We start from the raw sequence: 8,767 nt of genomic DNA, 5'->3' as shown, positions 1-8,767 counted from the left end.
TACTAAGGACACCTTTGTGCATAAATTTTTGCCTGCCTCTCAGATGATTTCCATAGAAGAAATTTCCAGAAAAAGATGACTCAGTCAAAGTTAGGAACAATTTTAAGGCTCTTGAAACTTCCTGATAAATTGCTTACCAACATTTGTTACACAAATTTACTCTTGGTAAGGTAACTTTTAGATAAATGGAGGAGGGTAGGAAAGGCATTCCAAGAGTAGTGTTGGTGGAGCAGATGTGAAGGTGGGTACTTTTTCATAACATACATTTGGGAATGATGAATATATAAATTGGACAGGAGAAAAGAATAAACTAAAACATGCATTTCAACAAGACCACAGAAAGCCTTTATTGCTTTCATATATTTTTCTGTAACACTGGAGCCATTTATGGTTTTTGAGAAGGCAGGTGACTTAGAGCAATTGTGTTCATGTTCAATACATTGAAATGCTGAGGATTTTCTTTTTGCCAGCTTCCTAAACTGAAATGTCAGTGATTCTTTTTGTGAAAAACACTGTGTTAAGCTTTAGAGATTGCTGGAAGGGATCTTCAGAGATTATCTGATTGATCTCTTTGGCAAAGGCCTAATAAATTATTTCTAAATGTTTTTTCTCTGTTTCTGTGGATGCCCAGAACAAGTCCATGTACTCCTTACAATACCACTTTGTGCTTTGAAAATAACATCCTTTGCACTAGCTGCTGTGGCTCAGTGGGTTGAGCACCCACCTGAGAACCAAAGGGAACCAATTTAATTCCCAGTCAGGGCACATGCCTGGGTTGCGGACCAGGTCCCTGGTTGGTGGTGTGCAAGAGACAACTGATTGATGTTTCTCTTGCACATCGATGTTTCTCTCCCTTTCTTTCTCACTCCCTTCTCCTTTAAATAAATAAATAAATAAATAAATAAAATCTTTTTAAAAATTATTTTTAAAAAATAGCATCCTTTAACGTTTATTTCCCTAGGCCTTAAAAACTCATTTTAACCTTGCACATTTCAAGCAATAGATATAATCATATGTGGCTTTCTCCTTTATTTTGTTTTCCACAAAGAACCCGATCATCGTTTTTAAGTCTCATTTGTCCCCCATTGGCTTCCTCTCTCCCCCGCATTTAGCCATTTCTCCCTCTGCGCACAAACTCCTGACTGCCAAGGTGCTGTGTGTGCTATGTGATTTAAACCTTTGAGTTTGCAGTTTCCCCTGCCTGGAGGGCACTTTTCCTTAGGCTTTGTACAGCTGGTTTCCTGATATACTTCAGATCTTACTCAAAATCTCTTCAGTGAGGCCTTCCCTGGCTTTGATAGGTAAAATTATAGTGTCCTTAGTATTTCTGCCAGCACCCCACCCCAACCCCTTCAACCTTGCCTGTCGGATCAGGCAACTGACTGGCCACACTATGTTCGGTGCTTCAGAGGTTCTTGTACTGTTATTTTTTTTTCTCAGTACCACTAAAACTCAGATTTTTTTCTTTAATGATATTCCAAGCCCACTATGAAAGCTGAGGGCAGTGCAGCCTCCTTTCAAGTGTGAGTCTTTTGGGTAGGGGGCTCAATTGATTGAATTGCCCTAAGCGCCCATGTCCTTTTAGAGGTGGCCCTGCTTACCACTATTTTTTTCTTATTTACCATGTATATTGTTTCCTATCTCTCTTCCTCACTAGAGTATAAGTTCCACAGGGCAGAGACTTTTGTTGCTTTTGTTTATGACTATATTCTCAGGGCTCAAAACAGTGCCTGACACATAGTAGATCTTCGATAAATATTTGTTAACTGATTAAATGAGCATTGTTCATTATATTTGCATGTCTCTGTCTCTTTATACTGTGAAATCCTTGAGTTTTTGATAAAACTAACTAATAATATATACATCTTTTTAAAGATTTTATTTATTTTTAGAGAGGGGAAAGGAAGGAGGGAAAGAGGGAGAGAAACATCAGTGTGTGGTTGCCTCTTGCCCTCCCCCTACTGGGCACCTGGCCCGCAACCGAGGCATGTGTGCTGACTGGGAATCAAACCAGTGACCCTTTGGTTCACAGGCTGGCACACAATGTACTGAGCCACACCAGCCAGGGTTAATATATACATTTTTGAATCACTACTGTGACCCTGTGCCTATCACAGTGCTTTGCATAAACAACCAATCAATAATATTTAGAAGGATGGATTAAAAAAGATCTAATAACTTCTTAACTATGTACTCAAAAATGGCAAAGAAATATACAAACAAAAATTACTTTCATTTATACACTTTTTTTTTAAAGCATTGCCATTGTGAATCCGTCTCGGGAATGTCCCTCTGTGCAGGACTTCCTTAGGGGGCTTCACCTCCTAGGTGATGTTCCAACAGCTCTTGGTAGCTTGACCCTGTTAGCATGCCTTCTAAAAAACAGTAAGTGGAAGAGTGGATTAAAGTGGATCAAAGTTTTAAACAGGCATATAGGCTTTGATACAGAAATTTCATTTCTAGGAATCTATTCTAATGAACTAACCAGATAAATAACAAATGGACAAAGTTTTATAGTAATGTTGTTTATAAGATGGGGAACTGGAAATGACTATATATCCATACATGAGAAAGTATATCATATTTTATAATGGGATAAATCATATATACAAGGTCTGTCTGGAAAAAGTCCAGCCACTGTTAATATATGAGGGTAGTTTGCCAACATCTATGGAATCTGTCAACCAAGGAGAGTAGACTGGAATGCACATGCGTGAATAATGATAATTTCACTGTACTAGTCAGTGGGGGCAGTAGATGCTGTTGAGTGAGCATGTGTACTGTGTGGCCATCATATTCAAAATGACTGGGTAGTAGAGCAACAAATCTGCATCAAATTTTGTTACGCTTGAACATTCCTCCACAGAAAACTATTTGGATGATTCAGAAGTCTGCAGCTATAGGCAACTGGTGGTTGGCAGCTTCATCACGACAGCATGCCCACTCATGTATCATGTCTCATGCAGAGGTTTTTAGCAAAATATCAAATTACCCAGGTGACTCAGCCCCACTACAGCCCAGATTTGGTGCCCTGAGACTTTTGGTTTTTCCCAAAACTGAAATCACCTTTGAAAGGGAAGAAATTTCAGACCATCAATGATTTAGGGAAGTACAATGGGGCAGCCGATGGCTATTAGGAGAACTATGTGAGGTCCCAATGTGCCTACTTGAAGGGGGCTGAGGTGTCATTGTCCCATGTACAATATTTCTTGTATCTTGTCTCTTCAATAAATGTCTCTTTTTCATATTACATGTCTGGATACCTTCTGGACAGACCTTGTGAATATATGTGTACACACGTACACAGACACACACGTACACACACACACACACACACACACACACACACACACACACACACTCCACCCCCCCCACCCCCCCATCCCCTGCTGGTGTGGCTCAGTGGATTGAGCGCTGAGCTGCAAACCAAAGAGTTACTGGTTCAATTCCCAGTCTAGGGCACATGCCTGCGTTGTGGGCCCGGTCCCCAGTAGGGGGCATATGAGAGGCAACCACACATTGATGTTTCTCTCCCTCTCTTCCTCCCTTCCCTTCTCTAGGAAAAAAAAAAAAGTGTATGTGTGTGTATGAATGCGTCTGGTTAAAGATAGTGAAGTAAAGGGATTTTTACTCCATCTCTTCTCGAAAGTCATTATTCACAAAATATATAGAAAGAAAGAGAAAAGAATTTTATCTTCAAGGAAATGGTTATAACTTCTGATTGGGAAGCATACCCACTATGGACTGTGAAATCAGGATTTCGCGAAGGTGGAAGCTGAGCACTGACTTGCTTTCTCAGAACTAGGGACTTTATCTTAAACACGTCAGTTATGAAAGGCTTATCCAATAATATCTTGATTAGATTGACACAATCTTCATCGGCAGTGGCTTCAGGAGAATGGAGAATGTGCCCGTGGTACTCAGGTTAATAACTCAAAATTGCAGAGGAGATGGCGCTAAAGGAGAAATCAGGCACGATAGACCAGAGGAGATTGCTGGAGGTAAAGCATGGTGAAGAAAGTTGTCTTAGATAGCTCAGGCTGCCATAACCAAAGACCATGGACTTAAACAACAGACATTTATTTTCTTATAGTTATGGAGGCTGAAAGTTCAAGATCAGGGTGCCAGTAGGGTTGGTTTCTGGGGAGATCTCTCTTCCTGGCTTGTAGGTGGCCATGGTCTCGCTGTGTACTTATGTGACCTCTTTGTGCACCTGAGGAGGCAGAGGAAGAGAGAGTGTGGGCTGTCCAGTGTCTCTTCTAAAAGGATGCTAATCCCATTATATCAGGGCCCTAGCTTTATGACCTCATTTAAGCTTAATGACGTCCTTGTAAGCACTATCTCCAAACACGGTCACATTGGGGGCTTAAGATTTCAACATGTGAATTTAGGGGGACACAATTCAGTCCATACCACGTGAGAAGGCAGCCAAAGTGGAGAGTGAGACTGAAGGTGAATTCTAGGAGCCTCATTGCAGAGGAAATTCATAAGAGGGTATTCAAGACAATTAACCTAAAATGAAAGTTACAGATTGCGCCAGCTGATGTATCCTTCTACATTATGTTTCAGCAAATAACAAGCCCCATTAAAGAAGAGTAATCAGAAAAGACCCAGAAGGGGACTGCCTTAGGGCCAGGTTCTCTAGAAACAGAGCCTTACACAAGGATTCTTGTATGAGTGATTTTATTGAGGGAGTGCTTTCAGGAAGCAGGGGAGGGCAGGGAAGAAGGTTAATTAGACACACAACTTCAGCTGAAGTCTAGCCTCAGCTTGACCCCACAGGGAGTTCTGGAGCATGAGTGGTACCAGAGAGGTATGCTCTCTGACCTTGCAGCAAGGGACCGTGCCTCTGTACTACCCAAATCCATCAGCCATTGGCCATAGGTCACCATCCGTGGAACATAACCTTTCAGGCATTTCTAGGTAACATACCTCCTGTCATTTATGGCAATCGGAGAAGGGGCATCTATCTGTCATCTGAGCCATTAGGATCCAGCACTCACAGGAGCCTGCAGGTGCATACCGTATGTTGCTGTGTATAATGCACACTCAAGGTTTTTGGCCCAAACTTTCAGGGGAAAAAATATTTCGTTTTAACATTTTAATTCAATTTTTTATTTATCTCTAGAATTGATTATCGTATTCCAGGGTATTATTTTGCATACAGATATTGTTATTGCTTTCTAGAGTTACACTTTTAATGCATAAACATAAATAAAAGAGTTAAAAACATTTATATAGACTCATGTATAATGCACATTCTTATTTTTCCCTTGCAAAAAAGTGCACGTTATATACAGCAAAATACGGTACATTGATCTGTTAAAAGGGATCTGGGCAGAGCACCAAGAGCAGCCATTATAGCAGCGGTTCTCAAAGTGTAGTCCCTGGAATAGCAGCATCGGCCCTCTCTGAGAAAGTGTTAGAAATGTAAATTCCCTCACCCAACCCCAGATCTACTGAATCAGAAACTGAGAGTTGGGCCCATGAATCTGTTTTAACAAGCCCTCCCGGTGATTTTGATGCATGCCAGTGTTTGAGATCTACTATACTATAGGAAACTAAAACAAAAGATGAGGGAAAAAAAGAAAAATAAGGCAGGTACAGAACATTTGTTCCAAGAGAAATTACACCAAGAAGAACATATCAAGAACTGAGAGTTGTAGTTATCTCTCAAAAAGACAAAAAGAGCTTAAAGGAGAGAGAAAAGGATTTAAAGAAAAAATTGACACAGGATGAAAAGTGAGCTAGCAGAGCTAAGAAAATAAATGGAAGAGAAAAATAAAACTGTTAGGTGAAAGCACATAAGAAGTAAAGTAATGATCATGTTAATTGTAGCAGTTAAGAAAATTGAAATATACATATGTTCATATATATATTTGAAGCAGAGAGAAAAATTGCAAGGGATTTGTTACAAAGTGTTAAAGAGGCTGGAAAACAAACAGGAGATAGGGATGTAATCGGAGCTGGAGTCCAGGAGCCACACTTGTTGTTGGCTCATCGCTGCCTCCGAACAGAGGCCATCCCATCGCCATCACAACCGCTGCCTGCAGTGTGCGGTCACCTGCAATCACTACAGCCAGAAATGGGAAAAATGGCTGCTCCCTTGCACTCACCTTCTAATTTTCCACCAGTGCTACCCATGAGAGGAACCTAACCAGAAAGCAGCTTACAAGAGAGTCTGGGAAACGCAGTTTTCAGGTTTCCAGCTTCCTGAAATCCAGGGGAGAGTTTGGAAAAGTGGGAGAGGGTGAGAACCAACAAACTATATTCGACACCATAATAAACCCAATTTAAGGAGAATCAGGTTAAGAGCAGAAAACTTGAGAAAAATCACAAAATGGAATAAAAAAAGATTAAAAAACAGTTACAGAGAAGATAATAGTTGTGGAAGAAAACAAGATATAACATACCCATAATTACGTTCCCGAATAAGAGAATGAGATTAAATGCAACAGAAAAAATATTCAAGGCAACAGAAGAAAATGTCTCTGAAATAAACAATCTAAATTTTAGGATGAAAAGAAGACATTAGTATTGCCTTAATCTGTTTGGGCTGCCATAACAACAACAACAAGTCATAGGCTGAGTGACTTATAAACAACAGAAACTCTATTTCTGGAAGCTGGAAGTCCAAGGTCAGGGTGTCAGCACGGTTGGGGGTGGGCCCTCTTCTGGCTGCAGACTTTGCATATCTTCACATGATGGAAAAGGCAGGCTAGTTGGCTCTCTGGGACCTCTTTTATAAAAGCACTAATCCTATCGGTGAGGACACTGCCCTCATGCCCTAATCAATCTCCTCCCAAAGGCACCACCTCCTAATACTATCACATTGCATTTTAGGATTTATTTACTTTTTAAAAAGATTTTTTTAGTTTATTTTTAGAGTGGAGAAGGTAGGGGGAAACATAAGGAGAAACATCAATATGTGGTTGTCTCTAGAGCGCCCCCTACTGGAGACCTGGCCCACAACCCAAGCATATGCCCTAACTGGGAATTGAGCCAGTGACCCATTGGTTTGCAGGCCAGTGCTCAATCCACTAAGTCACACCAGGCAGGGCATGTTTTAAGATTTAGTGAGTGAATTTGAGAGGAGGGTGGAACACAAGCATTCAGACCACAGCAATACTCCAGAAAATTTTGATATAGAATGATCAACACTGGAATATGTCTTGGTGAAGTTAGTGAACTTCTAGTATAAAGAAAGAATTTGATAGGTTTCCAAGCAGAATAAAAGCAATTCAAGTGCCAGGAGAAATAAATTAGGCTGGCTTCAGACTTCTTCTCCCATTACTGCTAGACAACAGTAGAGCAATGTCCACAAATCTCTGAGGTAGAGAGATTGAAACACAAGACTCTGAAACCCAGCCAGGTATTCTTCAGGTTTAAAGACTACAGACTGGCATTTGCAAGCATGTAAGACTTCAGGGAATACAGGATTTACATGTCCTTCTTGAAAAGACTTTTTGAAACTTTTTAGGCATCCTGGAATCCTTCCTCTATCAAACACCTAACAGTGCTGGATAAAATACTTTAATGCACCATTTTAAATAAATGGCTGAGTTTACCAGAAATGAAGGACATAGTCTGTGGCCAGGAATGAACTGAGAGCCCAACTCCAAGGAAGTGAACAAGCATGAAAGTCAGTAGGCAGTTCTGAGGACATATGCTAATTCCTCATCTTCAGAGCTTTGGTTTGCTAGGCTTCCTGCCAGGCACACAAGGCAATGTCTTGCATCTGCCAGAAAGGGGTGTGGGCTCATTGCTCCACAAAAAGCCAGGTACCGCAAAGGGCCTCACCCCACCCTCAGAGAATAAGTGAACTGGGGGGAAAACCTGTCAAAAGCAGACAGGCATATCATGATGAAGTATTTCCTTCAAATCAGTTGATGTTGTGACTGCAGACTGTACTCTGAGCTGGACAGGACATATTAAGAAGCCTCATCCACATACCAGTGGTTTACAGTGTTAGCCAAACAGAACAGGTTTATTCTTGCTATCTAGACCCAGAAAGATCACCTTCAAAGAGAAAAACCCTTCATCATGAATGAGACTTGAGCCCAAACTTCTTGCAACCCGCTCCATGTTCTTTTTCCGCCTTTGCCCATGTAGTTTTCTCCACTTAAGTGCCCTCCTCCCTTCCCATGTTCTCCAGGTTCCCACACAAAACTATGGAAGTACTGGGCATCCAGAGGCCCCCACCTCCATAACACTTTCCCAGATCCACCCAACTCAGAGGGATTGCTCTCTCCTCTGCACTCCCTGAGCATTTAGTCTTTACCTCAGCTCTAACCTGTCCTATTTCACCTTGAATTATGGTCATCGCAGTGCACATCTGGTCTCCCATGAGACTAAGATTCTGGAGGACAATTGCTGGATCTTGTCCATCTTTGCGTCACTCAGCACCCATAAAAAAAATCAGTGCTCAGTTAATGTTTAATGCATAAAGTTGAAGAGAATTGAATTGGAACATTTAGGGTCTATTTTATCATTCTGAAAAACTCCTCAGTTCCAGCTACTATTATTCGTTGAAAACTGGGAGGTTTCTGTGCATTTATAGACATGAATTGAAGGACCATTGGAAGTGATTCCGAGGACTGTGGTCTTAGAGGCTCTCTCTTTCTGTGGAACATAGAACTTAGGAAGGACAGTGCTCAGATGTGCTTTGGTTCTACCATATTCACAGCTACTCAATTCTCAGTATGCCTGCACAGGCTCATGCCAGTATTGAACAGTTGTTTTGGCCAATTGAAGAATTTTTACTGTG

This window comes from Pteronotus mesoamericanus, unplaced genomic scaffold, assembly GCF_021234165.1.
Source record: "Pteronotus mesoamericanus isolate MK-2021 breed Mesoamerican mustached bat unplaced genomic scaffold, CSHL_Meso_final contig_105, whole genome shotgun sequence".
Taxonomy (NCBI): Eukaryota; Metazoa; Chordata; class Mammalia; order Chiroptera; family Mormoopidae; genus Pteronotus; species Pteronotus mesoamericanus.
The sequence above is the reverse complement of the archived record's forward strand: the minus strand, read 5'-3'. Positions refer to the sequence as shown.